General features: G+C 39.9%; 1 long non-coding RNA gene across 1 annotated transcript in view; it reads left to right on the forward strand.

The window, feature by feature from the left end:
• The first annotated feature begins 1,580 nt into the window (after positions 1-1,580).
• Positions 1,581-22,760, forward strand: part of LOC133958380 (uncharacterized) — a 73,769-nt gene continuing 52,589 nt past the window's right edge. The window contains exon 1 of the long non-coding RNA XR_009921680.1: positions 1,581-1,906. This is a non-coding gene — a long non-coding RNA (uncharacterized LOC133958380). The remainder of the gene's footprint in view (positions 1,907-22,760) is intronic.

Genomic DNA, 22,760 nt, shown 5'->3' on the forward strand with positions numbered 1-22,760 from the left:
TAAAATATAATCAATGTTACAACATAAAGGCAGTGGCCATGAATAGGGTAATAAAGAGCAATTAACAGTAAGGACAAAAAATAAGCTTCTCGCATGGAGGCTGCTACTGCACCCACAAAATGACTGACAAGGAGTTTGTTCAAATTCACTGAGTAGGCGGAGAAATCCAGACCACAGTAGTCGATGAAATCTCCTTGAAGGATTTGAATTGAGTCATCCTCGGTCAATTTGTTTCTGGCCCTGTCAAGGGAGAAAAGAGTCTGTTTTTTTTTTTAAACCTATATAAGATTGCAGATGGCAGGGCACATAAGCCAGTCAAGGCCAAACTTGAATACATGGTAAACCATTAAAAGTGGATCTATTGGATGGCACTGAACGAGTCAGAGTAAATGGATTGGGGCTGAGGTTGAATTCGGACTTTAAAAACAATATGATCTTCAGTCAATTATTTATTGTTGATGTGATAGACAGAGCGCAACGCTGCGAAATTACATCTAAAGTCGAGGTACATTTGTGTGTTTGTGTGAGACTGTGTGTGTATTATTTGTGTGCGTGTGCTCACAGGGAACGGCTCAGGAGAGACTTTATTGATCCGAGCCATCGGTCAAATATCACACACTGGATAATATTTCACTGAAATCAATTTAAAATGACAGTAGAGAAAAAAAACATAATGGCAATCAGTGTTTTCAGAAAACACTGAAGTGACAGCAAAGATAATGATATCAACGGAGGTGATGTGCCTCTCATTATGCCCGTGCATGACTCAGATTTATTATGACTTGTTGCTTTGTTCTCAGGCAGAATTATAATGAAGACTGTGTCACCTGGGAATTCTGCTGAGAAGACGTGACAACTGCTACAGCTCAACAACCCTTGTTGGATTACCATGATTTATTATGTCGACCTGGAGCATGACAACTTTTGACCCACAGCAACAGGACTAGGTGCATATGTTTACATTGTACTGAGAGTGTTGTCCCCTGTTGAGATGCCTCTACAGATATCATGCTGTATTAAATATGGTAAGGCTATCTGCCCACAACATATCTAGGGATGTAAGCCATGTGACATATCGATAAATAAAAAATGTATTCTTTCTTTTTTAGTAGATACATAAAAACATAGACTTTTATAGTTGACTGGGTGTCAAACAAGAAGTTAGTACATAATTGCTGCTATAAATTACGAAATTAATTTACAATATTACCGATCTACAGTGATGAAGGGGCTGAAATCAGATGTTTTAGGGCGATACTTGTTATTGCCTGTTGGAAAGCGGAACCTGATAACCTGTCAAATCATTAAAAAGAGTTCAACGGCATCATCCAACGGTCAGAATCTCTTTGTCTAGTTTCCAGTGATGATAAGGTGATGCTTATTTAGGTTTCATATTCAAACCACTTGATGTAAACGCATATCATTAGCATTTAGTTATGTTTTCAACTTATAAAAAAGTTACGTGGAGACGCAAATCACGTGTGTTGCCTTCACTGATCAAACATTTTTCCGGACAGCTTTGTCCGCACCTGCAAGCCCCCACTGTTAATGAGTCCACGGACTAGCTAAAATAAAAAATGGATGTATTCATAAAACCAAACCGAACCACTCACTCAAACTAACTGCAGAACCAGGAGGTTTCTCCGCGTGAAAACACACTTCAACTAACAAAAAAACTACTTATTTCACAAGTTCTTGAAGAGAAAAACACGAGCAGGAAAGAAGAAGAAGAAGAAGTGTGAACTTCAGATATGAGCTCTTACCTCGCAGTGTGGCTCCGTGGACAAACGGCAGACCAAGGTTAGCTGTGGTGGCATCACAGGTTCCTGACGTCAGTGTTCGACTCCAGCTTCTCTGCTCCCTTCACGTGTGGACGGTGCAGGACACGCGGACTGACCGACAGACGGTGAGAGTTGATCACTCTTCATCCACGTATTGTGCTGCTGCAGTGTTGTTGCTGTGTGTCAGTGTGTGTGTAGCTGTGTGTCTGCAGATGTGTGTCAGTAGCTATGTTTGTGTTGCTGTGTGTTTCAGTGGCTGTGTCTGTAGGTATGTATCTGTAGCTCTGTGTCGGTGGCTGTGTGTCTGTAGATGTGTGTCTGCAGATGTGTGTCAGTAGCTCTGTTTGTGTAGCTGTGTGTGGCTGTGTCTGTATATTTGTGTCTGTAGATGTGTGTCTGTAGATGTGTGTCTGTAGCTGTGTGTCTGTAGCTGTGTGTGTCAATGGCTTTGTCTGTAGATGAGTAACTGTGGCTGTGTGTCAGTAGCTGTGTGTCTGTAGCGGTGTGTCTGTGGCCTCTCAGCTGCTGTTGAGACAAACTGTGGCTTCAGAGTTTTCAAATGGGTACTGTGTGATGACCAGTTAGCCCAGTTAGAGGACCTGAGTAACCTACTTGTGTGTGTGTGGAGCAGGTCAGCGGATGATGTTGTGTTTTATACTTCTCCTCTTGCTGTTTCTGGGACAGTTCTGTCAATGATTCAGACACTTCTCTTTCATTCAACACAACTGTATATGCTGTACTGGTTGTTTTGTCAGTACAGGCTGGGACTGTAACTGGTGTCAGTTCAGATCAGATACTGGTGGCTATCACTCTACATTCAGGAGCCAATCTGGCCTGACAGCCAAAGCCTAACTAGCCACTGACTTCATTTTCCTTCCATGTTGTCCCACAGTGTCCTTCATTGATCCAGCATGTTCTTGCCTCCACACCTCTGGGTCTGTCTGTGTTACAGCTTCATTACATTTGTGGATACCTTTATTGGTCTATTGCTGTTTCCTGCAACTTTCTACTTCTCATGCATCTGTGGATTTTCAAGGTTTTGTGTGTTTGTGTTTGCGTGTTGTTTTTTTTTGTCGCAACATTAAATTGCATATATTGAGAAAGAAGTTAAATAAAAATTCAGGTTACAGAACAACACAACAAACAATATGTCATCAATTAGCTCTGTGCCGTGTTTGTATTTGTTTGGAAAGATATTATTTGACCACAACTCAGAAGATATAGGTGAACCACGGTGAGATCAAGGATTTTGCTAAATCAGGGGACACATTTCAAACAGGGGGCCCAACATCCAATGCAAAATTGTGTGGAAGGTGATTCCTTGTTTGCTGATGCATCTGTAGCTTTGACCCTATCATTTAATATGTTTCATTAAGGAAATGTTCGAAAATTAAAACTCTAATGTAATAGTTTTGAACTGGGCTGTGTAGAAAACCTAGCACCCTGAGACAATGGGATTAGGTGCTTAACAAATGAAACCGTACTGAAATAGATCTTGCTTTTCCTCGCACACACTCATCTACTCTTATCCAACACACAGTTCAACTCTCAATGAACGTAATTATAGTTTCTGTAGAACATGCTCAGGAACATCTGTGAGACAGCAGACAAGTTGCTAAACCACTTAAACATTATCACTCTGTTCCCATCATCAATCAGTCTTCAACTAATGAAGGAGTGGATTAGATCCTGAGACACTCATTAATTTTTAAGGCTTTTCTTTTGTATTAAACATATCTGATGAGCTTCAGGATCCATAGAAACCCCTTCTTATCACAGAGTTATTAGAAAAAGAGCTGAGTGGGCAGTTTGCCATTCGGTGTATATGTATGCTGTTTAGAGTCCGAGCCAAACATGGTGTTGGATAATAATTACTTTACCACACCATTAACAGGTTTTAATAACCTCAGTGCTGTGTTTATGAATCAATATCACTTTCCCTAAACATCAGAAGTATAGACACATCAGAGTTAGTGAACCAGTTAACGACAAACACACAATCATACTGAAACAGCTCTGAGTCACAGTTTATTTTGTATCACTATATATATATATATATATATATATATATATATATAAAGGCTAGATGTCTCATCCGCGTTTCCGGTCAACGGAGTCGAACGTCCGCACATGGCGGCCATCTTGCGACAGGCAGCTCGCCCACCCATAACATTGTGTTGGTAGTGGTACATGTACTTTTTAAATAAAAAAAAAAAAAAAAAAAAAAAAAATCTTGATGTATATTTGTAAAGGGAAATCTTGTACCTATATAGAACATTATTCTATTTTTTAGAAAATAACATAATTATTCATAAGTATGCAGTGTTATAACTACATCTCTGAAGTCTGTAACAAACCGAACCGTTTAAAAATCGGTTGAGAATTTAGCAAGTTTTGGTTATTTACAAAGTACGTACCACTACAACACAATGTTATGGGTGGGCGAGCTGCCTGTGGCAAGATGGCCGCCATGTGGGGACGCTCGACTCCGTTGGCCGAGACATCTAGACTTTATATATATCTATGCTTGAACTCGTGACTCTTGTCAGTTCATCAGTTATTCACTTCATCAAAGGCATGGTGGTGCAGTGGTTAGCACTGTATGCAAATCTCTGCATGTTCTCCCAATGTCTGCAAGGGTTTTCGACAAGGTTCTCTGGTTTCCTCCCAAAGTCCAAAGACATGCAGGTTGGGGTTGGAGACTCTTAATTGTTGTAGGTGTAAATCAAGCCCTCACAGGATAAGCGGTATAGATCATGGATGGATGGACAGACAAATCCTTGGAAGGAACTAGGTCAAGACAAAATATAACTTAACATCTTAACCAAGGTTTGCTTCTTACCAACTCCTCCAAGCTATAGATCCACATAGACCTTTTCACAGGAGAGTATCGGTGTCCTGAACACTAAGTAGTTCCATCACTTGCTCATGCGCCATCGGCAGGTATGGCTAATGTTTTGCCAGTTGAGGAACATGTTGTCCAATCAAAAAATGTGAAGGACCTAATTGGGCAGATTCCATTGGATGATCAGAATCAGAATCAGAATTGAGATGAGACAATAACAGCCGCTTGAACTTCTGGCTCCTGAAATTCTACATTTGCCAATCACAGGTCTTTACCGACATCACCCGTCTCTCAAGTGTGACACCACTACATCTGGGTTATTAGCTTTATTGCAAATAATTCCACAAATACCTTGGATTATTCCACAATACAAAAACCCACCAAAGATGTATGGCTGGATAGACAAATAGAAAGAAGACATAAAACATCCCTATCAAAATATCATCCATATTCATGGACTCATAAGAAGAAGAAAAAAAGAAAAGATGAAATAATATGAATATAGATAAAATGAATTGTTCATGATCCCCAGGGGGGACTTGGGCTCGACGTCTCTGCATCACTCAGGGGAGAGGAGCATTAATATAAGAAACATACTCTAGTATTTCCTGCCTGTCTTGAAAGTCGGTTTAAATATCTTACATTCAGAGGGTGGAATGCAAATCAGTTCTGTATCCACTAAACAATATAGTCCATCAGCAATAGTGTGTAGGCAGAGCAATGTGCACTTGATTGCAAATATCAGATTAAGGTTAATTCCTGCACATGTTCTTCTTTTCGTTTGTCAATACAAGAATGAATTTCTTCTCTCACCCAATTTAACCTTGCACACACACCCACACACACACACACACACACACACACAAAGACTAACAATCCATGCTGTCTTTGCACACGTTTTCTCAGATTGTGTTACTCCTCCAGAATCTGCCAAAATGCTGTTTTAATGACGAACAATAAGGCGCCTGCAGTCGCTCCATCACTTCACCACTCAGCTTCAGCTCAGACAGGAGGGAGGGAAACCTTTGGATATCACAAGACACCATTTGAATCACAAGACAATTTGAGGTACTGCATGTATGAGTAGCTTAGTCTGTTTAAGTATAATGTAATGTTGATCCGCCAACTAGTCTAGACTTCAGTGGACTCTATCTGATCATTGGGTGAAACGATCAGAATCCACCTAACTAACTCTTTGTTTGTGCACATGCAAATGTCAATGACACATTGTTCAGGTGTTTCTGTCTATTTGTGTTTTGAATTAGAACTTACCTGTATGAGTGCAGCTGTGTGTTGCCCAGTGTTATGAAGTTGTATGGCCGGCCTGCCGGGAAGGGTTAAGCCGGGCTCTGATTAAAAATTTCGATATTATATGTGGGTTATGTCATTTTGGCTTGGCTATTTTTGTGACTGTATTGGTGGAAAAAATAGTTGGATCGAGTTTGGAATCAAAAAACTAAATGCTGTATGGTTCAGACGGATGTCCACAGAAAGTGGCGATCCAAGTCTTATTGAGTCAGACTTTTCTTTTTTTGTCCCTTTCTGTTGCTATGGCTAGGAAACAGTTAAGCAGAAGGTGGCTGCGGTAGAGCTCTCCTGTGACGCAGGCTGCCAGCACCTCTGCTCCTTAAAGGTCAAGTCTACATAAGCTCCATGTTGAGCGGAAACATTCAATTTATTCTAATCAAGTCTGCAAACAACTTAGAGTTTAACTGTTTATCACAGGTAAACATTTCTAGTCAGTTTAAAAAATACTCCAATATTGTAATAGGTTGTAAAAACAAGGTCATTATTTAAGAACTATATTTTCTCTTCTCTTTTATTAGTGTTACACATCCTCTCGTTGGGGTTTTTGAAGGTGAAGTGTTTTTCTGAATTCACTGGGAGAGAATCAGTGCAATAGGTTGAACAGTTTCATAACAGAAACCTTCAGTTTGTCATTGACAAACAAGCCTGTTACAGAAACTGTTTACTTGGCGTAGATGCTGTCCACTTGTTTTAATATGAGGCCTGATGAAATAATGCGTGCTTACAGCATAAAGTGGTATTTAAGGTGAAGAACGGATGCATTGTTTTAACTCACGCTTTATTCAAGTTGAATTTAGTCGGTCAGTTTTTATAATAGTCTCTGGTTCCAGTTGAGAGAGTGATTGTCTGAGAGCTTTTAGAAATGTCCCAATTTCTATGAAAATGTTTCAAAAGTCCAACCTCGCGCACTTGACTATAAAATTGGACTCGGATAAACTTAATGGCGGGTTTAAAATAATTAATCCAAGTCTGTGGGAAAGTGTCAGCAGATGTTGCTGCCTCTAATGAGTTCTGCTTTATTTTTTTTCCTCTAACACTGACTGCTTTTAATCAGACTAAGAAAATATGTTTTTATAGTTTGTGCCTCTTTGTCCTTAATTATCAGCAACGTGACAGTTCGTGTATCTGTTTTCCGCTTGAGTCGGCAATGACATTTTTACTGAATCTGTGATGATGCCTTTGAGTATTGAACCTGTTTCCGAGATGAACTCCTCCTAAGGTTCCTCTCTGTCTTCTTCTGATGCCGCTTCCCTTTTTTTGAGCCTTTGTGTCAGCTCACTTCCCGAAAAAAGTACAAGCATAATCATACAATATTAATCTCCTGCTGAGATGGCTCATTGTGAGCTACTCATCTCAGACAGAAATGTATTTTCTCTACAATACGGAATAATTTTTTTTTAACCATTACTCACCATGACATCCATCTCCCTGCGCGCCTTTTCCAACAATCGTTTAATGGGCTGTAAATCCACAGTTTCATATGAAAAATGTGACGGCAAATCATTTCAATTTTAGTTTTGACTGTAAGGAAAGTATTACAAAATTGGTTACACACAAAATGTTAATACCACTATCAAGCCGGAGAATTTGGAAACCACACCCAGCTTTAACTACTTCAAAAGGTACGGTAATTTAATAGTGTTCCTCTCCTCTCTGATGGTGCGTGTGTGTGGGTGTGGGCTGAGAAATTCTGCGGGAAAGAAAATCCAATTACAAAGTTCCTCCAAGAGAAATAATGAAAATTCAAATGGGTTATGTAAATTCTGCCTGTTAAGTGGCTGGGGACAAGTGTGGCAAGTACGAGGCTGTGCACGTGCACACTGACGCACATTAGCCCTTTTGCTTCTCCAACACTTTCATTTTTCTATATTCTAATCTGAATCCATCATTTCCCCCCTGTCACCTCACTGATAGCACTGCTAATGTTGCTTAATGAAATTTGTTGACAGAGGAACAGAGCTCTGTCCTGTTCTCAACATATTGAATTAGCTTTCTGAGGAGGGAGGAGGCAAGAGAGAGAGAGAGAAATCCCGAGAGATAGATGACTTCCTCCCATCACTGTCAGCACACAGAACTTCTTACAATCTCTTAAGGTCCCCCTGCCTCAATCTTCCTCTCCCCAGCCCTCCCTCTTTTCTTGGTTAATATGGTTTCTATGCGCTGCTCACTGACTTAATGCTGCATGAAACTGGAAGAGTGAAGAAAGAGGGGGAAGAGGTGAGTGTGAGAGAGGGCACTGGGGATAGGCAGTGGATAAACAGTGAAAACAGAAGGGGTGAAGGGAAAGAGCAAGAGGAGACTGAGCAATGGGCAGATAGGGGAGAGAGAGAGAGAGGCCCTAATGAGATGCAGAGAAAGAATGAAATATGAGGCAAGGGTGTGAGAGATAGAAACAGCAAGAATGGGGATGGGGGGGGGGACTGGGCCTGGAGAATAAACTTTGAGAGAAAGCACCACAGAGAGATCCGATCGAAATTGTTTGCGAAAACATCAAATAAAAAGTAGAATTGTTCAGGTCAAAGGGTAGGAGGAGTGGAGAGGGAAAGAATGATGGTTAAAAAGGAGGAGGAAGGCACTGGACTAAGTTCATCAACTCTCATGAGATTGGAGCCCTTTGATGCTAATAAGATCTGGAGCAGAAAGGGTCAAGGTCATGTGTGTATATAATCAAAGATGTTAAAATAAATCTCGGTCCATCTTTGACTAATTCATAAGGAACAGCTTGCTAGTGAGTCCACATGTGATATTAGTCTGGGCCAGAAGGACTCATTAGTGGAGAGAGGAACTGAACCCCTCCATTGAATTTGCATTGATTAAGGCCTTTCTCGTTGGTTATCATCGGCAGACTCTCGACCCTTCTTGTGCTATTTATTCATCTGCTTTTCCCCACTGACGATTCCACGAGTATACTGTAATATCACCGTGACCCTCGTCCTGCTGCCCATCTCTGTTTTAGCTGTTAAAGGGAAGTAATACGAGACTGAATCACCAGGTTGTTATTGCCACAAACGGCAGAAAGCAGTTCAAAGATGTAAGGGTCAAAACCAGACTTATTGATGAGGGCATGAAAAGGCAAAGAAGTCCAGTCAAGGGCAGAAAAGAAAAGGAAATCTAAAACTCAAGAAAAAGATCAAAAGATAACAGAAACCAAGGTTTACGAAGATGCAAGCACCAGGAAACACCAGTGCACTGAACAAAGAAGCATTGGCCTTGAGGGGAATACAGACTTTTTTTCACATCTAAAAATCCAGACCATGGATCATTTGTTTGTTACATCTGAATCCGTTGCAATTTATGGAGATGACCCTAATTGTTGTTTAATATGCCTACTCTTTCATCATCACCTACACAGGGTGCATCTACCTATACTTGACTTCAATTGGGTTTTTAGATGGACATGTGTCCTACATCAAATAATTTGAAAAGTGCATAGAAAACAGCAATCTTTCCGTTTATGACAAAATTAACAAAAAAGTTCACTTAATTCTTGTTTTAATAAATGATGGTTTTACTAACAGCAAAATAATTGAACTCATCCTTCAAACATCTTATCTTCAGAGGCAAAGCAACAACCAACAGATACAGATTATTACAATCATTTCATAATAAAACAGGAAATAATAACGTCCTTGACAATTAAACTGCATTTGACTTTCCCCTCCAAGAACAGATGAGGTCAAGTTAAGATAAGTGAGGGAATGTCCTGGTAAGTGAGGAGGCACTTTTACTGTTTCCTCTGTCATTTTATCATAATAAAAATGACACAAGGGGAAAGTAAGTGGGCAGCAGCAAGGGTGTGGCAGTAGGAGCTTTATGCAATGAGACAAGACAAAATAAGAGGCATAGAAAGAGAAATGAGGACGTGGTGTTGGCTTGAGTATAAAATGGCTTAAATTTCCCATGAGCAGCAGTTTTTAGCATGTGTCGATGGATCCTAAACCTGATCATCAAAAATATTGGAATTAAGCAATCAAACAAATCCATCTGCAACTATAAATATTTCACCGTGGTTGTGTGCTTCCGCCAACCAGAGCAGTTTCCGTCTATAGATGTATCTTGTCTAAATTCATATCAGGTCAATGTGACCTTTACCTTTGACTAATTCGATCTAATCAGTTCATCTTTGAGTCAAAACGACCACAAGGGCTGCAACTAACGACTATTTTGATAGTCGATTAGTCATCGATTATTGAAACGATTAATCGACTAATCGGATTATGAAAGACACAAATTCTCAATTGCTCTTATTTAGCCAACAGCTTTTAAATTTAGCTTGAGGTTGTTCGAAGCATGTGATGACTGAAAATAAAAAAAATAAAGATCGATACTTCTTTCAAAAATAATGTCTTTTAATAAACTTTGCAGCATATAAGGGTACTGTTGACACATTTACATTTTTTTGTCCATTTAAAACCAAGAACAGGCCAAGTGCTGATACTAAAAATAAATTAATAATCAAGTATCCATTTTTCCTGTTAACAAAAAGGAAACTTCAGTCATCTTTGGACCGCATAACTGTGATTAAAAAAGACATTTGTCAGGCAATAGGATAACATTACGCTTTGACCTCTTTAAAGAAAAGTTTGAACCATGTTTTTGTAATGGATTCTAGAATCCTGCGCACAGGTATATACAATTATATAGCAAGCTATTTAACACACTCTCTTACCGAGGCGGGTCTGCATCGTTAACGTAACGATGTAAAACCTCCTCCTCATATGCGCGTGTCCTGCTTCCATGGAGAGCAGGTTCGCCTTACAGACATTGCACTTAGTTTTTTTCGGGCTATGCTGAGGGTGAAGTTCTCCCTTCGAAGCTGTTTGCAGTGGACGCCATTGGTCCATGTTTCGTTGCTAGTGCACATGCTCGACTTTCAGAGATAGGAAGAAAGCAAGATGGCTCGCTCCTCAGCTACTTCCATCAGCACCTCCGGTAAATCAACGTTTAGTTCAGCTGCACGGCACGAACATCACACACTATGATGTAATCAACGAATCGTCAACGAGTAAATTCGTCGGCGACTAATTTTGGGATTGATTTTTGTCAACGACGTCGAATAATCGTTGCATCCCAAGGGACAACTGATCACAAGTTCCCTCAAGCTCATTCTCTCATTTGCTCACCATTTATATATATTTATGAAGAAGAGAGATTGTGTTTTTATGGGTTTAATCAATACCAACAGAAGAACTTTAATTGATATACACATGCATCACAGCCAAAAGCTGCATACGGCTTTAGTATCACCCTTTGTGTATATTACTCTGCACTATATTAGTCATGTGTTGACAACCAGCTGCCACTTCCACTAAGAAACTCCTGGCATATTTTTACCACTTCAAATTCCTATTTGACTGTTTTCTTTGATGGAAACCTCATGTTGGGACGTTTCACATTCTGTGCTATCGTGCGGGTCTCCTGGGTTATTAATGGACCAGTGCGAAGGGTTTAGTTGCTTCTAGTGTTGAGGTTGGAAATTGCAACCACCTGCCCCCCCCCCCCCCCCCCCCGCCTCACCCTCTCTTCCAAATGTGTTGGGGAATTACCTTCAGGTGACGTATAAGGTCCCTCCCTAGATGTACGTATTTAATGTAGATATGAAAGTTTCATTCCAATCTAAAGAAAAACAAACAAATTCTTAGATTCATGTGAATGAAAATGAAAACATTATTATTAATATATACTATTTGTGCCAAAAGATCCCCCTTAATTCTACACACCGCCCCTTCAAATACTACAGTAGGGTTATTTTAGGGCTATTTCCACTGGGTAGCAAATACATCTAACAGAATAATTTAACAGGTTTTACCCTTGAATTTGTAAGTCCTTTGTGCATACTTAAGGCCTGTACTCACTGCTGGATCCAAATCTATTTTATCAATGGGATTTTTAGAGATCTGGTGAGAAAAAATTGGATACAACTTTCAATCTGAGAGTCATTAAGTAAATAACTGTTCTTCATTTCTAAAAAAAGCCTCAGTTTGTGATATAGGTGATAAGGAAAGTTTCCTAGTGGATCATTTATTTGTTGGAATAACCAGCAAAGAGAACTCAGTTTAAATGAATGTCCAAATGACTAAAAAGTCATTAAGCTGTGACTTGAATAATCCAAAGAAAAACAGTTAAAATGTTAATATCTGTTCTGAATCAATGCATTTACAAGATTGTAAGTTATTACACAAAAGACTAAGCAAGAAATTAAAAAGCTCAAGCAACCCTGTCGCCTGGTAAAATGTCTTCAAATAGCTGAATGAGAGCATACAAACAAATTCTATAATAATATTGATGTATCTGTGCTGTATGATATTATAAAATACAATGGCACTCAGTAGAGCCCATATATCTGGCATGGCCTAATTCTCCCTCTATGAAACCACATTTAAATACGCTAGATCTGTCTTTTTTAATTGGTTCTGCACCAAATTGCACTCACTCGCAATATCAGTTCATATTCCCATTAAGATCCATTAATTCTTTGTTTGTAAATTGGTGAAAACATCAAACAACTTACATTTTTAATAAAGTCAAAAAAATAAACTAACCAACAAACTAACCACAGACCTCTTTGGTGAAGGTAGCAACGTCAATCCTTACAACCTTAAAACTTTACATCTTCTCCCTTGACCCTCTCTCCTTATGTAGAACACTATGTTCATGTATGTAACATAGTGTTTGCACTTAAGGATGGGGAGAGCTGTATTAATCACACTGCAGGAGAGGGACCATCTACTCTCATTCACAAGGTCAACATGTCATTTAAGCTTCCACTTTTAGAAGAAGCCAGTTGTTCTTTGTTTTTTCCCAGTAGAGTTCACTCTTATTGTCGATCGCACACAATGAAGAGGACAGACACAAGTATTTGAAAGGGGGGGTGGATACGTCACTTTTTAAGTAAGAACAGCTTAATGACTTTTCTCGGTGGCCCCACTGGCAGGTATCCAAAGAGACAAGTTCAAAGCAGCTTATTGACTTTGAGCATTGTGTCATTTCAACAGAGGCTGAAAGCACAAACTCGAGAGTGAGAGTGAGACAATAGAGCTTCTAGTACAGATGATGGTAACATGAAGAAGAACTGGAGCCGCAGATGAAGCAGACGTCAGGCGGTGAGTGCTGGTCCCGGTGAACATGTAAGGTTCAAGTCATGTGTGAGAGGGAAGGGAAACACATCTCCATTTAAAAACAAAAAAAAAGAAAACACACAGAGTTAAGATGGCATCATGAAACTTTAAAGACAATCAGATTTTTCTGTGTGTGCAGATTAAACACTTTATAATAAAACCTTTAATAACAACCTCAAAGTCAAATTTAATCATGCCTCTATTCAGTATACTGGTGTAAAAGCCATCTGCTGCAGTAGATGGCCGTAATGCAGCTTGAGGTTTGTTGCCAGCGCCCAATTAACGAATGGAGAAGAAGTATTGTGGAGATGGACCTCCACATTATATGGTATGTAATAGAATCACAGAGATGGTGTTTCTCTCGCTCACAAGCGAAAAAGAGGGAATGTTCTTCCACAGGATTGGGAATGTAAAGTTAGGGATTAGACTTTCAGTTTAACGCAGAGAACTTACTAAACTTTTACTATTAAATTGTATGAAAGTTAAACATTTTTCATTATTAAGAGAAGGTTAAAATCCTTAACGCTGAAATCGTAGAATTTGAAATCACTATTTACAATTGACAGAGAGAGGCTACGAAAGCATTGACTGGTCCTGAATACCATCAGTGACATTGACTAAAATGTCTTCCAGCGAGATCAGTTGGTTGATTGGAAAACTTCTAGAATAGGCCACAAATGTTTTGTTCAAATCAAACACGATTCCGCAAAATGAAAATTGATTTTCATTACTTCACATTGATTTCATAGCTCCTTGTGTTCTCTGCTGTGGTTGCCCTGGCTACGATATTGGAGTGTTTAATTGACCCGTGGAGTGTTTGTGTATTTGTTCATGTGCGAACGTGTGTAATGAATCTGATGAGTCTTTGGTGAAGAAACACAAGTGTCAATGATGTGGGCTGAAAAGTATGTATCTGTGTGAAAGTCACATCATCGCATGATCGCATGACTGGCTGCTGCTTGCACACGCACACACACTGGTCGCACACACGACCAGTGTCCTTTAGCAGGTTGATTAGGTGATTGACAGCCCTGCGGTGATGTAATGGCTGAGTGGATGAGCACAGATGGCAGCGAGGGAGTTGGCAGATCTGTAATGTCGAGAAAACTTTGTGTTAAAGTACAACATGCCTGACAGTTTTTCATAATACACAGTTGCAGCTATTGGAGGTATTGATATGAATGTTGTGGTTATGTCACATTTAGATGGACCCACATTTTCTGCATTTTCTCACACACAAAAGCTGAGAAATTAGGTATAGCTCCTGGTGCATAATAACTCTCCCCCAGTTTAAATTGAAATATATGCATGGTTTTGGAGTGAATCTACTTCAATTTGAGCATGATATTAAATCAAAAGCTTCCTCCCTTCTAGACATAGACTTGTAGAATTCCTATTTCTTTGTCTCTATGTTCTTGATTAACCGATGATAAGTCATTGTGTACGTATGTGATATTCACCTTTTTATGAGTTTACGTGATTTATTTGGCTTGCTTAGGTCTGATGTGGGGAAAGAGTTGAGAAGGTGTGTGGCAATGGCGAATGGAACTCTGTGCACAGCCCTCATACCAGCAGTTGGCGATAGCACCTTATTATTGAGTCAGATTTTGGACATTTTTGCAGGGATACTCAAGTGAAGTTAACACAAAGTATAGCCCAAATACATATGTGCAAATACCATCAGCGCTACATTTAATTTATTAGTAAAATTGCTATATTTGTTGCAACCCCAAAAAGCTTTTTGAAATAGTTTATAAAATTGATGCAGACTCATAACATATTTCAGCATTTGGTTTAAGGCAGATTTTTATACCTTTTTTCATCTAGTACCATCCAAAAGCAACAGAATTATTAACCCGTTCAACTCCGAAGTCCTTGCTTTGCAAAGTGCTAACTAATCCATTAGTGTCACATGGATCTTGAAACCCGAGTACTCCCTAAGGTTTGTTTCTTCATTTGCTCCGATCACCCTCTTCTCCAATTTTCTTCCTAACTCTCCCTTTCTGTTGATTCCTAATATGTCCATCCGTACAGTGTCAAAAGCCATTGAACCTTTATGGGAATGGATGTATGAAATGTGATTTGGTCTTTTACTGCTGAGCTGAGTTGAAATCTTATTGAAGCTAACAGCATTCAGAGTAATGTTATCCTATTACCATTTAAACTTGGGTAATGCCAGTAACATGGATTAAATGGAGGAGAGGGAACTTCACTAAATTGGTCAAGTCAACATCTTCACTACTGCAAACACAGGATTTTAATTTGAACTCCTAAAGTGAAAAGTAAAATGATCAAAGTAGTTGCAATTTAGAAATGATGCTTGTTGCATGACACCCGCTCTATCCCCTCGGCCACGCTCTCCCAGCAGCAGAGTTGTTTGTTGTTTTACTTTTGTCCTTGTGGAAACCAACCATAATCGGTGCACCTCCCTCATTGTATCATCTCTTTTCTGGAAAAGATTATCCCCTGTTCACCAACTAAACAAGCATAATAGACTGAGATACAATTGTTGAATATATTGGATCCATCCTTTTAAATGATGGAACAGAAGTAATTTCAGTCTGTGTATTAATCAGCGACAAAGCCAGACAGAATAAGATTGATTCCCATTGGCACTAAAGTAGGAATCATTTAAGTTTGAGCGGTTATTCTCGGAGGTAGAATCGTAATGGAAACCCATTTCTCAATCTGCTCATTTCAATTAACTGTGCGTGTGAGTTTGTATTAAAGGTGCGATTCGGCAATGCAAATATTTGCATTATTATTAGAAGCAGAGCTATGTGTGTAAGTCTCAAGGCCCATGAATAAAATGAATAAAGCAGGCAGCAAATATGAAATGTCTTTAACCCGTAACATTTGGAGACCCTGACTCTGACATTAGCACCTCAAGCAGGACCTTTGCCACATTTTATATTAATGATAATAATTTGTGTACATGCACACACAATTCAATACACAAAGGAGAAGACAGGGTAAAGCAGCTTAAAAGACATATAGTTAGCTTTCAGCCAGCCGTTAAGTTTAATCATATTCCAAGAAGGTTGTTTTCTTTTTCGTTTTTCATGTTGTAACATCAGGAGAAATACTGTCGGAATGAAAATGTGGATTTGTTCATATACCGTCATGAATTCTGTAGTGTAATAAAAGGGTAAAAGGCCTGGGCAGTCTTTAAGATTAGTTAACACCACTGCCTTAGGGAGGACTTTCTTCTTTCTTAACTGGACACATGGGCTCCTTCCGTCTGTTTCAATTTGTCTCAGTAAAAGCCAATCTATGCAAGATGGATAAGAGGTAAAAGGTGGACGGAAAAGGAAATATCAGATAGCACAGAAACACATGTTGTTGAGGGGGGATCTTAGATTGTGGGGTATGAGCGAGAGAATGAAACAGAGTCCGATCGATTTTATGAGAGGTTTGAAATGCAGGTGAAGAGGGGAATACAACAGTTGCAGAAAAGAGTAATCTAAACAAAGGACCTTCTGGTTAGTGCATTTGTTTGCTGTTGTAAGCAGAAATTTGTAGCACAGATTAAAAGTGCTGATAAATGTTATCTTTGTGTTTTCATCTTAGCGCCAAGCTAAGGGGAAACGAGCCAAACTTATCTCAAATGTGCCCTCAAGCTGTTTCCAGTGGCTGCTCACAACACACCAGTAACTTTGAACTAACCACACCATTTTACAATCCAACATTAATAGTTAAGATAAATAACTAAGCAACTAGACAAAGCAAATAGAGCCAAATGTATAGCACATGAGTGAGTAAAATCAGCATAAAATCTGCCCTTTTGGCAAATCATATTGACATTGGTAAATCTGCACTGAAAGTGACTCTGATGTGAAGGAGAGTGGGAGCTGAGCAGTGTGACATTGCTTGGATGGAAAAGCAAAGGGAAGTATGGAGGGAGAACAACAGCGCGAGTTTAAGGTGCAGAAATAATGAGAGGGTGGGGGGGGGGGGGCGTGCGGGACACGTAAATGAAAGAGTGAAAATTGTGAATTTGTTGCTGACAAATTAAAGAATTAAACATAAGGTCCCTTGTTTGGGTAAAGTAGTTTAACGAGAACCACAGAATTTCAACTTTTCAGGAACCTCACATTCATCATCACACATTATCCACATATAATGGATTTATAAGTTTGTGTGAATTTAAATAAAGATAGACAGCTGTGCTCATTAGCAAATGGGAGCCGGGATAATATGAGGATTTACAGTGAGGAAGGAAAAACACAATGGATAAGAGGCAGAGGTGCAGAAAGGAAGCAGGCGAGGAAGCAAGAAAACGCGGAGGAGAAGCAGCAGCGGGTTAAAGCTGCTGAGTGATTGCTGCATCAGCTCGTAGAGTGCAGCAGAGCAAGTACTGTGCATGTTCCCTGAATCAAATGGATGCCTTCACTGTGCTGGCGTCCCCACTGCTCGTCTTACGGTCGGAGAACATTGCTGTTGTCGGCTCTACTCTATAGTTCTTGTGTCTCACTGTTTTGTGTATGGCAGATTTTTCTGTCTCCATCCAGTCAGCACCGAGCAGGATATGCCTCACGTTATGAGATGGTAATGGTCCACTGTTTCCAATACTGTAGCTTTGTGGATGTGTAAGTGTGTGAGCTCCTCTCCTCTCCTCTCCTACCCATGTTCTTACTCAACTAGATCTGGTCAATCCATTTGCGATTCTGCTGACTGAATGACGAATGCTAGTTAGAAATAAAATGGTGATTGAATCCATACATTTGAATTAATTATGTGGGTGGCTCTGACAAAAGTTTCACTATGGAGAGATAAATAAATGCATGAACCATCAGCTAGCTAGAGAAAGGCAGAACATATCTATAATCTGCTTGATTTGAGTACAAACCCATTTACGATAGAGTGTATCCAACTAAGAATATATACACTTATACCCAGAGTTTTCAAAAGGAGCAGAATTGAATCCGCTTCTATGCCCCCGGCCTTGTGAAGCTAAGGTGTTCTTTGTTCCCAGAGGACACAGTTCACTGCAACATTGTCTTTGCAGTTCTGAAAATGCCTCTTTTTATTAAAAGTGAAGAGAAGAAAAACAATGGGAAGAAAATGCATATGAGCTGCTGATTATGCACCAGCCTCACTCAGCGCGAGTAAACAAGAAAAACACATAAACAAAAAAGGCTACAAAGAAATATTACAAGTGCTTTTTTCTATTCCTATTTCAAACAGATTTCATGTGGTGGTAGTGGTGTATTATGCTGTTGAAAGTATATGACTATATATATTGTTACATATTGTTTTTGTTATCAACACTTTGACATTCACACATCATCATTTAAAACGACCTTCAGCTGATTCAGACCAGTGTGTCAATCACTCTGTGTACAACTCTGCTGATTCCAGGACATCAGCAGTGGTTTGTGGGTGTGTAACTGCACCCTTTCTTCTGCTCATAGAAAAAGGGGTGAGCACATTAAAGGTAAGAAAAGCCTATACAGGCTGTCCTTTCTCACTCCATTTACTTGACTAATCTAACACTTACACACACACACACACACACACACACACACACACAGACACACACACCCAAGTAATTGTCACCCTTGCTGAGGAGGAAAGCACGGTCATTAATACGAAGAAGGACAGAGAAAGATTAGGCTTCTGTTAGGTCTGCAAATTGGACAACAGAAAATCAATTCAAGCACAAACAGAAGCTAATATACATTTCCCCATGAAGCAAGGTCTCACTGTGTGTGCATGTGTGTAAGTGTGCATCTGTATGTGCACGTCGATGCAGCCTCATATGAAAACAGTAATATGCATTAAGAAAAAAACAGAAGAAAGCTGCTATATAAGGAGGAGAAAGAGAGGAAACTGTAGAAAGTATTCACCCAAGATACAGGGCTACACACACACACACACACACACAAACACACAACCAGATCCATAGAGGGATCAATTACTTAATCTGTACTGACTGACAGCCTTGACTTGAACATTGATGTAATCAATAAATGCCGGAGAATGTGAGAAACGCACAAACCCACACATGTACACCAGAGGACAGATAAAGGTTATAGTGCCACAGGAGCCTTTTAAATAACAAAACATGTTCATTTGAAACACCACTAGCATCCAAATATGACCAGCCTATTAGATAGAAACAAAAATCACTACTAAACACGCTTTAAATGTCAAGTCTCCTCATCATCAACATTTGGTGAGGAATTATTCAAGTTGAAAATCTTTACTAATGTACATTGTATAACATGTTGAGAACAAAATAACAACAACAATAATTGAACTAGTCTTTGTGTAATGCATAAAAAACATTAAAGCCAAATTTTTGTTAAATTGATGCCGTCAGTGCATTTTTTTTGCAAAACCAGACATCAGATATTCATAAAGAAAGGATTCATCAAAAATACCTTGAACAGGAAGGGAACTGAGACGACAAAATACCAGACAGCCATGATGTTCACATTTGTATTAAAATTATGTTTGGCCTTTGGAGCTTGTTCCGTCTGATTCCAGCCTACACAGGGTTTGATTCGCAGAGTTCACCACAGCCCCAAACTCTGGAGAAAAGCAGCGGTTGCTTCACCTTAGAAAATAAATAAAAAGAGAAACAATGGTAGCACACGTTGGGCTTTTACTTCTCAGCCCTGTGAGGGGTCCCATTTCTTACCTTCAGTGTCACCTTCAAAGCCCTCCCCTCTGACTGTTTGTTCCTGTGAAAAGAGTGGTGGTGCTGTAAGAGAGTGGTCTGGATCACACCAGCCTGCTGGAATTGGATCCATAAAGCCACAGACTGTTAAATCTCTCACAGGTGAAGCACAATGCACAATGGAGCCTGCATACCGGTGTGGTCACAGACATTTAGGTGAGACATTCACCCCCCCCCCCCCCCCCAAAAAAAAAGGAAAGAGAAATAAGACTGAGACCTCAGTTTGACCTAACAAGGCAAACACAAACACCTTGTTCTCTTCTCCACATCCTCACAATTTTTTAGCTTGTCCAAGCAAATATTTCACCGACAATTGCTCCGACACCAAAGGAACTGCAATGACCCTGCTGGGAAAAGACTAAAAACAAGAGGAATTCTCTCATTGGTTGAGGAAAGAATTTTTCACCTTGCAGAGGTGAGTTGTGGGTCTGCACTGGACACCCAGTGTAAGGCTCTAAAGGACTCTCTGTAGTAGCACTGAAGTAAAGCAAATGCCTTTCCCTCAGATTTTAAATCTGCAAGAATCCATGTTTTCTATATCAAATCAGACAAATTATTAGACAAAGTTTTCCATGTTGCTAATATGTTATGTCCTTACAATCTAAGCCCTTTAGTAAGAGAAGACAAATGAGCATCGAATGGAAAACAGACAAACCTGCCAACAAGCTGGTGAACATAGTCAATCATCGAGTAAACCATAAAAGCGGATATTTTACTTTGGAGTGGGGGAGGAACTAAAAGGAATTTGAGTTAACCATTATCTTCAGTTACATATTGAGAAACACAGCACCCAATCAATGGCCACATTGTCCAGGGTTTTGGATTGGAAACAAGGAATGAATCTGTACTGGTCAGATGGTTTTGCATGTTTCTGCCCTCTAGTGGTATGTAATCAATATATACTGTACATAAATATATATGTTTCACATTACTATTTTCATGACTCTGAATAACGTAGGCGCCCATAAAGAGACCAGACATTTTAATTAAGGTGAGCTTGGTGAGCCACTGTCTCAGCTGTCTTCAGAATGACACCCAGGAGGTTTTCACTAGAAAACATTTGTACACACCAGAGTGTACTTTTATCAATTAGCTTCTTTAGTCAGTCATGATTTAGCCTTGTTGTTTCCATCTCAAAATCGACCTATTTACTTTTTATCTACCTGCTCATTGTTGCTACAGCACAAATACAGTGTTTCTATGCCCTTCAAGATACTCATGCCTGATCTCTGCAGCAGTGAAATCTTGAGGAAGACTCAAGGGACCTTTACAGTCGTGTTAAAATCAGCTCTTGAATATTTTTTGTACAATATCTGATTCAGATGTCAGAAGCCTGCTCTGTGATTCAATGGGGGGGGGGGGGGGGGGGGGTCACAGAGGATGTTGATAACATTTCCAGAGGCTGTGAATGAAGATCTGTTTTGTTTCTCTGAGCAACAGCCCTTTGTCATGTTTTAACTTGGGCGGTGTAGCATGGTGCTGTGAATAATCAATAACATCAGCAGTGCCCATTTAGACTGACAGCCCATCAGTTAGTCAGGCACTTCTTTTTATTTGCCGTTTCAAGTGGGCTATTATCCATCTCCCCACCCTGCGACCACGGCCACATTAACTGCACCCACAATTAAGTGACATCCTTTTCTGCCGCTAGCAAAACCAAAGTGGTGCAGCGCTGACAATCTTCCCTTCAGGCTCCAGGTTGATGACTTTTTCTCATCCATCCGGAAAGCCTCAGGAGGAGTATTCTTCTTCTGCTCTCCTGTCATAACAGCCGTCAATGTACCTGGGTGACAGCCATTGTCTCGTTGTGACACGCTTAACGGGCAGCAATGTAATGAGACGTGAAGGGAGAGCACCAATGTGCTCCGCGAATGCTTGTAATACAAACAATATCAACCAAAGGCAGCATCCACTTCTATTTGTGCTTCTCTTTGTGTGGATTTTTGTATGTCTGTTACACAGACACTAGGAATAAGTCCCAGGATGACTGTTCACACACAGAGCTGAGCAGGGAAGAGGAATGCACGGTGGAATAGAACGAAGCAGGACCGATTTAACTCTCCCTTGTTGGTTGGACATTCTTTTTGTCTGTTCAAGCTGTGTGAAATATGGAGTGTGCTCCTCTGCTTCAGTCTGAGGACACATCCCTGGAATTTGCTGTACAGTATAGTAGTTTTTTGACAAAACAATACTTTACCAATAGCCATACAGTGATTTGAGCAGATGGGGTAATAACCCCATCTGCCATGTCATGTGGTTTTGGGGATCCTCATCACTTTTGAACTCTACATTCGATTTTTAGGGTTGTATCCATGATTCTGCTTTTTGGTGACTGGCCAAGTACAGTAAATAAAAGAACTGTGATTAAACTGAAACTGAGTCACGGAGACAAAGTGAAGTACAGTTAGAAATCACAGCTGCCACATTCCCAGCCTGACACTATAACAGTTACCAAGGCACTGCCAGACACACACACACACACACACACACACACACACACACACACACGTTTGTATGCGTCCATTAAAGAGGAGTCACAAAGTGAGGAGCGGCCAAAAGGTCCTCACTTTCCCAAAATGTCCTCACTCTGTTGGTTGTAGACTCAAAATGTTCCTCACAAAGATAGCTGTACGAGAGCACACAAACACAAACACACACAAACACAAACACACATTGTAGCTGCATGTTCAGAAAACACTACATCTTCTTTGCAATTATGTCACTGTTGGACATCTAATCATTAGTTAAGGAAATCAGTCAGGCTCACACTCACTTGTTGTGGAGAAGGACTGATGGAAGGATACTAAATTGGAGATTAAATGCGGTGAGAAGTGTTGTGCTGTGATTTGACGATTTCTCTCTCTCTCTCTCTCTCTCTCTCTCTCTCTCTCTCTCTCTCTCTCTCTCTCTCTCTCTCTCTCTCTCTCTCTCTCTCTCTGTGTGACTCCTCTATAGCACTATACATTTCCCAAGGTACAAACGTGCACCCAGAATTTGATTTTCAATATCGAATAAAATCTAAC

This window comes from Platichthys flesus, chromosome 8 (genome assembly GCF_949316205.1).
Source record: "Platichthys flesus chromosome 8, fPlaFle2.1, whole genome shotgun sequence".
NCBI classification, from domain to species: domain Eukaryota; kingdom Metazoa; phylum Chordata; class Actinopteri; order Pleuronectiformes; family Pleuronectidae; genus Platichthys; species Platichthys flesus.